This window comes from Lolium rigidum, chromosome 5 (assembly GCF_022539505.1).
Source record: "Lolium rigidum isolate FL_2022 chromosome 5, APGP_CSIRO_Lrig_0.1, whole genome shotgun sequence".
Classification (NCBI taxonomy): Eukaryota; Viridiplantae; Streptophyta; class Magnoliopsida; order Poales; family Poaceae; genus Lolium; species Lolium rigidum.
In genome coordinates this window covers 182,538,892-182,551,167 of record NC_061512.1, presented here as the reverse complement: position 1 = coordinate 182,551,167, position 12,276 = coordinate 182,538,892, and positions in this window count along the sequence as shown.

The following is a 12,276-nucleotide window of genomic DNA, read 5'->3' as shown; positions in this document are numbered from 1 at the left end:
AGACGGACCCGAGAGAGCCGAGAGAAGTGCCGGAGGGGGCCAAGGGGGCCCCACACCATACACGGGCGCGGGCCCCTCCCTGGCCGCGCCACCAGGTGGGGAGGCCACCCCCTGGCTCCTCCGACTCCGCCCTTTCGCCTATATATTCTGTCCGTCGTGAAAACCCTAAAACAATCGTCGATATTCCACGAAGAGTTCCGTAGCCGCCGCCATCGCGAAGACAAGTTTCGGGGGACAGAATCTCTGTTCCGGCACGCCGCCGGGACGGGGAATTGCCCCCGGAAGTCATCTCCATCGACACCACCGCCATCTTCATCGCCGTTGCTGTCTCCCATGATGAGGAGGGAGTAGTTCTCCCCCGAGGCTAAGGGCTCTACCGGTAGCTATCTGGTTCATATATCTCTCCCATGGTGTGATCTTTATGAATATGTAGATGTTACTCTTCTCTATTATGCACTCTGGAGGTTACTTTAATATGAACTCTGGATGTTGTGGAGCTTGTTTACTCCGGCTTGAGGGAGCTCTTGTAGCCCTACAAAATGAATGGTGTTTGTTATCCAACAAGAGAGTATTTGAGAGTAGCATTTATTTGTTCATCTATGTGATCATAGGCTTTGCAATCTAGATGTCATATGCTATTCAAGTGTTTTATTATGTGAACTTTGGAGTTATTGTGACCTCGGTGTAATGGTGACAGTGTGTGCGCCGTGTGTAACTACCTTATGAATTGTGGTGTGTTAGTACCTCCTATGAATGCTCACGGTGATAGTGTGGGGTGTTTATTAGTACTTGGGAATACGCCTTTGAGGTGTGCTTTTGCACACTTGCCCAATGAATTTGAGTTCTTTATCCAATAAGAGAGTAGTATGATGAAGTGCTTATATTTATATTCAATTATGATAGCAATGTTGAGAGTGGCCACTAGTGAAAGTAGGATCCCTAGGCCTTGTTTCCAAATACTACAAACATCGCTTATTTACTGTTTTAACGCATCTTTACTTCCTGCAATATTTACTTCAAATCGCAATTACCGTTTACCACCATCTATACCACCTGCGTTTTAATATCTCTTCGCCGAACTAGTGCACCTATACATCTGACAAGTGTATTAGGTGTGTTGGGGACACAAGAGACTTCTTGTATCTTAATTGCAGGGTTGCTTGAGAGGGATATCTCTGACCTCTACCTCCCCGAGTTCGATAAACCTTGGGTGATTCACTTAAGGGAAACTTGCTACTGTTCTACAAACCTCTGCTCTTGGAGGCCCAACACTGTCTACAGGAATAGAAGCGTGCGTAGACATCAGGGCCCACCCCATAAGGCGGCACAGCCAGGGGTGGGGCCGCGCCCCCTATGGTGTGTCCGCCTCGCGTCCCCTCTTCGTCTCCTCTTCGGTGTTCTGGAAGGCTCCGTGGAAAATAGGAATGTGGGCTTTTGTTTCGTCCAATTCCGAGAATATTTCCTGTGTAGTATTTCTGAAACCAAAAACAGCAGAAAACAGGAACTGGCGCTTCGGCATCTTGTTAATAGGTTAGTGCCGGAAAATGCATCAAAACGATGTAAAGTGTATATAAAACATGTGAGTATTGTCATATAACTAGCATGGAACATAAGAAATTATAGATATGTTTGAGACATATCAAGCATCCCCAAGCTTAGTTCCTACTCGCCCTCGAGTAGGTAAATGATAATAAGGATAATTTCTGAAGTGACATGCTAGTATCATAATCTTGATCAATACTATTGTAAAGCATATGAGATGAATGAAGTGATTCAAAGCAATGGTAAAGATGATGACTAAACAACTGAATCATATAGCAAAGACTTTTCATGAATAGTACTTTCAAGACAAGCATCAATAAGACTTGCATAAGAGTTAACTCATAAAGCAATAGAATCTTAATAGAAGGTTTTGAAGCAACACAAAGGATGATTAAGTTTCAGCAATTGCTTTCAACTTGTAACATGTATATCTCATGAATAGTTGTCAACATAAAGCAATATAACAAGTGCAATAAGTAAACATGTAAGAATCAATGCACAGAGTTGACACAAGTGTTTGCTTCTAAGATAGAAAGAAGTAGGTAAACTGACTCAACATAAAGTAAAAGAAAGGCCCTTCGCAGAGGGAAGCATGGATTACTCATGTGCTAGAGCTTTTTATTTTGAAAACATGGAAACAATTTTGTCAACGGTAGTAATAATTCATATGTGTTATGCATAAAACCTCCTATAAGTTGCAAGCCTCATGCATCGAATACCAATAGTGCCCGCACCTTGTCCTAATTAGCTCGGACTTCCATGGATTATCATTGCATTACATATGTTTCAACCAAGTGTCACAAAGGGGTACCTCTATGCCACCTGTACAAAGGTCCAAGGTGATAGATCGCATTTGATTTCTCAGTTTTGATAGATCTCAACTTAAGGACATCCATACCGGGACAACAGAGAAAACAGATAATGGACTCCTCTTTAATGCTTTAAGCATTCAACAACAGATAATATTCTCCTAAGAGATTGAGGATTAATGTTCAAGCTGAAACTTCCACCATGATACATGGCTTTGGTTGGCGGCCCAATGTTCTTCTCTAACAATATGCATACTCAAACCATTTAATCATGAGAAATCTCCGTTACTTCAGACAAGACGAACATGCATAGCAACTCACATGATATTCAACAAAGGTGTAAAAGGTTGATGGCGTCCCCAGAAACATGGTTACCGCTCAACAAGCAACTTATAAGAACTAAGATACATAAGCGACATATTCATTACCACAATAGTTTTTAGGCTACCCATGAGCTACGTATTGCAAAGACAAGGAATGAAATTTTAAAGGTAGCACGCAAGCAATTTACTTTGGAATGGCAGAAAAATACCACATAGTAGGTAGTTATGGTGGACACAAATGACATAGGTTTTGGCTCAAGGTTTTTGGATGCACGAGAAGCATTTCCTCTCAGTACAAGGCTTTGGCTAGCAAGGTTGTTTGAAGCAAACACAAGTATGAACCGATGACAGACAAAACTTACATAAGAACATATTGCAAGCATTATAAGACTCTACACTTGTCTTCCTTGTTGTTCAAACACTTTTACCGGAAAATATCTAGACTTTTAGAGAGACCAATCATGCAAACCAAATTTCAACAAGCTCTACAAGTAGTTCTCCACTAATGGGTTTAAACTACATGATGCAAAAGCTTAAACATGATCTACTTGAGAGCTCAAAACAATTGCCAAGTATCAAATTATTCAAGACAATATACCATTTACCACATGAAGCATTTTCTGTTTCCAACCAAATAGCAATCAACGAAGCGGCTTTCAACTTCGCCATGAACATTAAAGTAAAGCTAAGAACACCAGTGTTCATATGAAAAAGCGGAGCGTGTCTTTCTCCACACAAGGAATGCTAGGATCCGATTTTATTCAAACATAAACAAAAACAAAAACAAACAGACGCTCCAAGTAAAGCACATAAGATGTGACGGAATAAAAATATAGTTTCACTAGAGGTGACCTGATAAGTTGTTGATGAAGAAGGGGATGCCTTGGGCATCCCCAAGCTTAGATGCTTGAGTCTTCTTGAAATATGCGGGGATGAACCACGGGGGCATCCCCAAGCTTAGACTTTTCACTCTTCTTGATCATATCATATCATCCTCCTCTCTTGACCCTTGAAAACTTCCTCCACACCAGACTCAAAACAATCTCATTAGAGGGTTAGTGCATAATCAAAAATTCACATGTTCAGAGAGGACACAATCATTCTTAACACTTCTGGACATTGGAAGATGATGCAAAGCCTGTTGTTGAACATCAGCGTCGTCTAATTCCTAAGATGAAGGATGTGGTAAGGAATGAGGTATTGAAACTTCTTGAAGCTGGTATTATATATCCTATTGCTGATAGTAGATGGGTTAGTCCTGTGTATTGTGTTCCTAAGAAAGGAGGAATAACTGTCGTACCTAATGATAATGATGAGCTCATCCCTCAAAGAGTAGTTGTAGGGTATAGAATGTGCATTGATTTTCGAAAAGTTAATAAAGTTACTAAGAAAGATCATTACCCTTTACCTTTTATTGATCAAATGCTAGAAAGGTTATCTAAAAATACTCATTTCTCGCTTTCTTGGTGCTTATTACGGGTTTTCACAAATTGTCGTTAGAACTAAAGATCAAGAGAAAACCACTTTCACTTGTCCCTATGGAACTTATGCTTATAGGCGTATGCCTTTTGGTTTATGTAATGCTCCTCGCTTACTTTTCAAAGATGCATGTCTGCTATTTTTCATGGCTTTTGTGAAAAGATTGTAGAGGTATTCATGGACGATTTTTCTGTCTATGGGAATTCTTTTGATAATTGTTTGCGAAATCCTGATAAAGTTTTGCAGAGATGTGAAGAAACTAACCTTGTTCTTAATTGGGAGAAATGCCACTTTATGGTTAATGAAGGAATTTTATTGGGACATACAATTTCTGAGAGAGGTATTGAAGTTGATAGAGCTAAAGCTGAAGCAATTGAGAAGATGCCCTATCCTAGGGATGTTAAAGGTATTCGTAGTGTTCTTGGTCATGCTGGTTTTTATAGGAGATTTATTAAAGATTTCTCTAAAATTTCAAAGCCTCTTACTAATCTTCTTCAAAAAGATGTACCTTTTGTTTTTGATGATGATTGTAAGGAAGCTTTTGAAACGCTAAAGAAAGCCTTAACAACAGCTCCTGTAGTTTAACCTCCTGATTGGAATTTACCTTTTGAAATTATGTGTGATGCTAGTGATTTTGTTGTAGGTGCTGTTCTTGGACATCGAGTAGATAAAAAATTGAATGTTATTCATTATGCTAGTAAGACTCTTGATGCTGCCCAAAGAAATTATGCTACAACTGAAAAAGAGCTATTAGCTGTGGTTTTTGCTTGTGACAAGTTTATACCTTATATTGTTGATTCAAAAGTCACAGTTCATACTGATCATGCTGCAATTAGGTACCTTATGGAAAAGAAAGATGCTAAGCCAAGGCTTATTAGATGGGTGCTTCTTTTGCAAGAATTTGATTTGCATATTGTAGATAGGAAAGGTGCTGATAATCCTGTTGCTGATAATTTATCTAGATTGGAAAATATTGCTTATGATTCTGTTCATGTTAATGATAGTTTTCCAAATGAACAATAGGCTGTAATAAAGGTGAGCTCGCGAGATAGTCCTTGGTATGCTGATTATGCTAACTTTATCGTTTCGAAGTACTTGCCTCCAACCTTTTCAATCTCAAGCAAAGGAGGAAATTCTTTTATGATTTGAGGCATTATTTTTGGGATGACCCATACTTATATAAAGAAGGAGTGGATGGTATTATGCGAAGATGTGTCCCCGAATATGAACAACAAGAGATATTGAGTAAGTGTCATGGTAGTGTTTATGGAGGACATCACGCCGGAGATAGAACCGCACAAAAGGTTCTACAGTCAGGTTTTTATTGGCCAACTCTCTTTAAAGATGCAAGGAAGTTTATTTTATCTTGTGATGAATGTCAAAGAGTTGGTAATATTTCTAGGAGCAATGAAATGCCTATGAATTATACTCTTGTTATTGAACCATTTGATTGTTGGGGATTTGACTTCATGGGTCCTTTCCCTTCTTCAGAAGGTAATACTCATATACTTGTTGCTGTTGGTTATGTTACTAAATGGGTGGAAGCCATACCCACAAAAAGTGCTGATGGTGAGACCTCTTTAAGAATGCTGTTATTTTTCCTAGGTTTGGAGTACCTAGATATATTATGACTGATGGAGGTTCTCATTTTATTCATGGTGGTTTTAGAAAAACTCTTGCTAAATATGGTATTAATCATAGGATTGCTTCCGCTTATCATCCTCAAACTAATGGGCAAGTAGAATTATCAAATAGAGAAATTAAATCTATCTTGCAAGACTGTTAATAAATCTAGGAAAAATTGGGCTAGTAAGTTGAAGGAAGCGTTGTGGGCTTATAGAACCACTTATAAAAATCCTATGGGTATGTCTCCTTATAAAATGGTTTATGGAAAAGCTTGTCATCTACCTTTAGAACTAGAGCACAAAGCTTATTGGGCTGTAAGAGAACTTAATAAAGATTTTAAACTTGCCGGTAAGAAAAGATTGCTACAATTGAGTTCTCTAGATGAGTGGAGAAGTGAAGCTTATGAAAATGCTAAACTTTTTAAGGAGAAAGTTAAGAAATGGCATGATAGAAGAATTATTAAAAGAGAATTTAATGTTGGAGATAAAGTCCTATTGTATCGGTCTCATCTCAGATTTTTTGCAGGGAAATTACCCTTAAAATGGGAAGGACCATATGTCATTGTGGAGGTGTATCGTTCAGGGGCAATAAAAATTGCTTCGCTGAAAGGTGATGCCACACAAGTGGTGAATGGACAAAGACTCAAGCATTATATTTCTGGAGATTCTTATAATGAAGATGTTGATGTTATTCGAGTGGTGACTCCGGAGACTTTCATCAAAGATCAAATTGATAGTTCTGCAGAGTTCGACTTTGAATAGGTAACAGTTTTGGTAGTAAAAAGTCCGCGTTTAACTTTCCGAACAATGTTTTTGCTGTTTTTAGAAAATATGAAAAATTACGAGATCGAATCGGAGCGGGGGAGACGCATGAGGGCGCGTCCCCACGTGGTGGCGCGGGCCCCACCCTGGCCGCGCCGCCATATGGGGACGGCTCCTCGGAGTCCCTCTCCCACTCGGGTTCGACCTGGTGCTTTCCTTTTGTCGTGAAATTTTTTGCTATATAATCCCCCAGACCCCCCGAGGTCCGTATATCGTCTTCTCGTCGTGTTTTATTTTGAGCTGTTTTCTGCCAGGATCTGTTTTTGATCTAGAAGCACCATGGTCTCCAACAATAAGGGCAAGGGGCTTTCGGAGGAAGATATTCAAGATCCCGAGTGGAAAGAGATGGATGAGAGTGTCAAGGAAGAAGTGAAGAAGATGCCATCAATAAAAAGAGAGCGGCAAGCTGTTGGGAGTAAGCCAATCTTGGTGGGATTGGTTAACACTCGACGTTATTTTTCTCATAACTTGCAGGGACCCTTACCACCTGCTCCTAGCCTCAACTCTTTCCCTGCTGTGGAGGAAGCTTTACGGGTTACCGATGAGTTTTGTGATCAATACCGTGTTCTGAGAAGGGAAGTGGAGATACTTCAGGAGGAGAATAACCGACTTCGCAGAATGCTAGAGCGGTTCCTCACTCCCATCAGGGTCGTTCCACCATCACCACCGAAGGAGTAATTCATCATTGGTATTGGCACACCCTTGGTTTGTTCCAAGCTTGGGGGGAGTGCCGCGGTATCACATCATCACTATCTTTTACCTTTTTACTGTCAAGTAGTGTCATATCATGAGTAGGGAAGTTATCATATAAGATGGTTGCAGAGTGGAAGTATCTCTCTTTTAGTTGGTTATCTATGTATCCCTTGGTGTGAGTTATCGTTATGGAATATTAATGAGAAGTTTTACCATTTACATTTTGCACACCTTATTTTAGTTTGCAATTTCTGTTATATGATTGATCTTGTTGTTAGTATTGGCATCACTTTGGGAGCATCAAGTAAATCTATTTGGTTTTGGCAAACTTAGCATTGGTCAACAGCAACATTACTTTGAGGCTTAAGTAGAAAAGAGGGAAATACATGTAGATATATTATTTCATTATCTTTCTTTCTTGTTAGCTAATGAGCTTAGTATTCCGAAGTTAAAATTGTTTGTGCTTACAAGGAAGATGCATGATTGTTTCTATCGCATGTATATTTGTTTGTTTCCCTCAACTCTTATGCTTGCTAACCAACCTTGCTAGCCAAAGACCTGTACTGAGAGGGAATGCTTCTCGTGCATCCAAAGCCTTAAACCGAAACCCCTGCCATTTGTGTCCACCATAACTACCTATTATGTGGTATTTAGCGCCACTCCAAGTAAATATTTCATGTGCTACCTTTAAACAATTAAAAAGTTATTACTTCTTATTTGTGTCAATGTCTTATAGCTCATGAGGAAGTATGTCGTGTTTTATCTTTCAATCTTGTTGGGCAGACTTTCACCAATGGACTAGTGGCACATCCGCTTATCCAATAATTTTGCAAAAAGAGCTGGCAACGGGGTTCCCAACCCCAATTAATTAACTTTCATTAATAATTGTCTTCACATGTTTTGCCCTGATTCATCAGTAAGCAACTTAATTTTGCAAATAGACACTCCTCCATGGTATGTGAAATGTTGGAAGGCATCCGAGGATTCGGTTAGCCATGGCTTGTGAAAGCGAAGGTTGGGAGGAGTGTCGTCCATAAATAAAACTAAAGTACATGTGTAAACAAAGGAGAAGAGGGATGATCTACCTTGCTGGTAGAGATAACGTCCTTCATGGGAGCCGCTCTTTGAAAGTCTGTTTGGCAAGGGGGTTAGAGTGCCCACTACCATTCGTTGACAACAACAAACACCTCTCAAAAACTCTACTTTTATGCTCTCTATATGATTTCAAAACTTGCAAAGCTCTAGCACATGATTTAATCCATGCTTCCCTCTGCGAAGGGCCTATCTTTTACTTTTATGTTGAGTCAGTAAACCTATTTCCCTCTATCTCAAGCAAGCAATTGAGTTGTTGTGATCCAACCATTTATATTGTGATCTATTTAATCATGTCTTTTATTCTTCCTTGTTTAGTACAAATTTTATCCGAATGAATATGACTTTGAAGGTTATCTATGCTCGAAAAATAAGTACAATTTGTTAATTATTCTTTGACCAAGAATGAAGTTTGCCATCACCAATTATGATTTCCTATGTACCTTTGATGTCTACGGGTGCTTCTATTCTTGTAGACAGTGTTGGGCCTCCAAGAGCAGAGGTTTGTAGAACATCAACAAGTTTCCCTTAAGTGGATCACCCAAGGTTTATCGAACTCAGGGAGGAAGAGGTCAAAGATATCCCTCTCAAGCAACCCTGCAATCACGATACAAGAAGTCTCTTGTGTCCCCAACACACCTAATACACTTGTCAGATGTATAGGTGCACTAGTTCGGCGAAGAGATAGTAAAATGCAAGTAGTATGGATGTGTATGAGTGGTAATAGCAATCTGAATAAAATATGGCAGCGAGTAAACATGCAGTAGAACAGTAAATAATCGGTGTTTGCAGTATTGGAAACAAGGCCTAGGGATCCTACTTTCACTAGTGGACACTCTCAACATTGATCACATAATAAATAAATAACTTCTCCTCACTTGTGCTACACATACTCTTGTTTGATAACAAACACCATTCATTGTGTAGGGCTACAAGAGCTCCCTCAAGCCGGAGTTAACAAGCGCCACAACATTCGGTGTTCATATTTAAGTAACCTTTAGAGCATAATAGATCATTGCAATTTAAATCGAGTACTAACATAGCATACACACTGTCACCTTTACACTATGAAGGGGGAATAAATCACATCAATACTATCATAGTAATAATTAACTCCATAACCTACAAGAGATTATGATCATAACCTACGCCAAGTACTACACGATGCACACACTGTCACCATTACACCGTGAAGGAGGAATAGACTACTTTAATAACATCACAAGAGTAGCACATAGACTAGTAGTGATACAAAACTCATATGAATCTCAATCATGTAAGGCAGCTCATGAGATCATTGTATTGAAGTACATAGGAGAGAGATTGACCACATTGCTACCGGTACAGCCCTTAGCCTCGAGGGAGAATTACTCCCTCCTCATGGGAGACAGCAGCGTTGATGAAGATGGCGGTGGTGTCGATGGAGAAGCCTTCCGGGGGCACTTCCCCGTCCCGGCGGCGTGCCGGAACAGAGACTCCTGTCCCCCAGATCTTGGCTTCGCGATGGCGGCGGCTCTGGAAGGTTTCTCGTACCGTGGCTTTTTTTCTCGAAGATTTAGGTCAGGGACCTTTAAATAGGCGAAGAGGCGGAGTCGGAGGGGGTACGAAGCCGCCACACAATAGGGCGGCGCGGGCCCAGCCCTGGCCGCGCCGGCCCCATGTGTGGGCCCCCTGTGGCTCTCCTCTGGTGGCTCTCGGGTGTTCTGGAAGCTTCGTGGAATTCTAAGATGTTGGGAGTTGATTTCGTCCAATTCCGAGAATATTTCCTTACTAGGATTTCTGAAACCAAAAACAGCAGAAAACAGGAACTGGCACTTCGGCATCTCGTCAATAGGTTAGTTCCGGAAAACGCATCAAAACGATATAAAGTGTGAACAAAACATGTAGGTATTGTCATAAAACAAGCATGGAACATAAGAAATTATAGATACGTTTGAGACGTATCAACCTTTATTTGTGATTTCCCTTTACTTATCTCAAGTTGAGTTATATGAGGAAGTTGTTTACTAGAATGTCTTGTGTGAGTTCAGTTTCGCTTGGGGACAAGCGAGGTCTAAGCTTGGGGGGAGTTGATACGTCCATTTTGCATCACTATTTTATATCATAATTTACTGTTATTCATTGATATATTTCATATTTAGAGATGATACTTATGTTATTTCACCTATTTTGCATGTTTCATGATTATTGGAGAATCACTCACCGGAGTCAGGATTCTGCTGGAAAAAGCACCGTCAGGATACAATATTTCTGAAGATCAACAATTGACGGAAAATATACCGAAGCTCCTATTTTTCCAAATGACGGAGCCAGCCAGAAGGGGAGGCCGAGGAGGGCCACCATGGCCCCCCCATAGGCCGGCGCGGCCACCTGGCGCGCCGCCATGTGGGGAGGGGGCCCACGACCCCCCTCGTCCATCTCCCTTTCGCGTACTTCATCTCCAGAAAACCCTAAGGTGCGAGGGAACATCGAGGAGAGTCACAGCCGCCTCTGCGGGGCGGAAAAACACCAGAGAGAAAAGAGCTCTCCGGCAGGCTGAAATCTGCCGGGGAAATTCCCTCCCGGAGGGGGAAATCGTCGCCATCATCACCGTCATCGAGCTGGACTTCATTGGGATCATCATCATCATCATCATCTCCACCTCCGACACCATCATCTCCACCGCTGCACGTCATCTCCGCTATAACATCTAGGGTTGAATCTTGATTATTTCATAGGGGAAACTCTCCCAGTGTTGATTACTCCTTGTTATTGATGCTATTGAGTGAAACCATTGAACCGAGGTTTATGTTCAGATTGTTATTCATCATCATATCACCTCTGATCATGTTCCATATGATGTCTTGTGAGTAGTTCGTTTAGTTCTTGAGGACATGGGTGAAGTCTAAATGTTAGTAGTGAACTATGTTGAGTAATATTTAATGGTTTGATATTTAAGTTGTGGTGTTATTCTTCTAGTGGTGCCATGTGAACGTCGACTGCATGATACTTCACCTTTATGGGCCTAGGGGAATGCATCTTGTATTCGTTTTCTAATTGTGGGGTTGCCGGAGTGATAGCAACCTGAACCCCCGTTGGTATATCGATGCATGAGGGATAGCAGGATCTCGCAGTTTAAGGCTCGTGGTTAGATTTATCTTAATTACTTTCTTGTATTTGCGGATGCTTGCAAGGGGTTTAATCACAAGTATGTATTAGTCCTAGGAAGGGCGGTGCATTAGCATAGGTTCACCCACACAACACTTATCAAAACAATGAAGATTAATCAACTATATGAAGCGAAAGCACTAGACTAAATTCCCGTGTGTCCTCAAGAACGTTTGGTCATCATAAGTAAACAAACCGGCTTGTCCTTTGTGCTAAAAAGGATTGGGCCACTTGCTGCAATTATTATTCCCGCATTTTACTTACTTGTATTTTATTTATCTGCTATATCAAAACCTCCTGAAAACTTGTTTGTGAGCATTTACAGTGAATTCTTCATCGAAACTGCTTGTCAACACCTTCTGCTCCTCGTTGGGTTCGACACTCTTATTTATCGAAAGTACTACGATACACCCCCTATACTTGTGGGTCATCAGCATCAACATGTACGTTCGGCATTGGCCTCGGCGGTATCTCTGGTGTGTCAGTGATCGAATGAGGGGACGGGATTGAGGGTGCATCTCGACGGTGACCTAGCAGTGGCGGCGAGCATATCCATCCTGACCATGCCGATATCGGCATCGGCATCGTTTGGAGGCTGTGGAGCTCGAATCAAGGTGGGATTTGTTTCCTGTATGCCAAAATGAATTTGAAACAAGTTTCATGTTGAAGATTAGGTAACGAAAGTTTGTAACTCAAAATTATACTAGCGCCATGGTGAGGTTCTTTTTGATAGAGCTATACGGT